This window comes from Hypanus sabinus, chromosome 4, assembly GCF_030144855.1.
Source record: "Hypanus sabinus isolate sHypSab1 chromosome 4, sHypSab1.hap1, whole genome shotgun sequence".
Lineage (NCBI taxonomy): Eukaryota > Metazoa > Chordata > Chondrichthyes > Myliobatiformes > Dasyatidae > Hypanus > Hypanus sabinus.
The window spans coordinates 180,532,783-180,533,008 of record NC_082709.1 but is presented as its reverse complement, the minus strand read 5'-3'; positions in this window follow the sequence as shown (position 1 = coordinate 180,533,008).

Sequence of the window (226 nt, the reverse complement as noted above, 5' to 3'; positions counted from 1 at the left end):
AATGTTGGAGCAGACTTGATAGGCCAAATGGCCCAATACTGCTCCTATATCTTACGGTCTCATGATCTAACCAGGGTTTTATAGAGCTGCAACATTACCTCACAGACCTTGAATGGCAACACCACTCCACCATCTACTTTGTGGTGACAAATAGACAGGTTTGTTATTTGTTGTCATGGAAACAGTACACAAAGCTTCCACTGAATAGGGAGCTCAAACCCGGAAC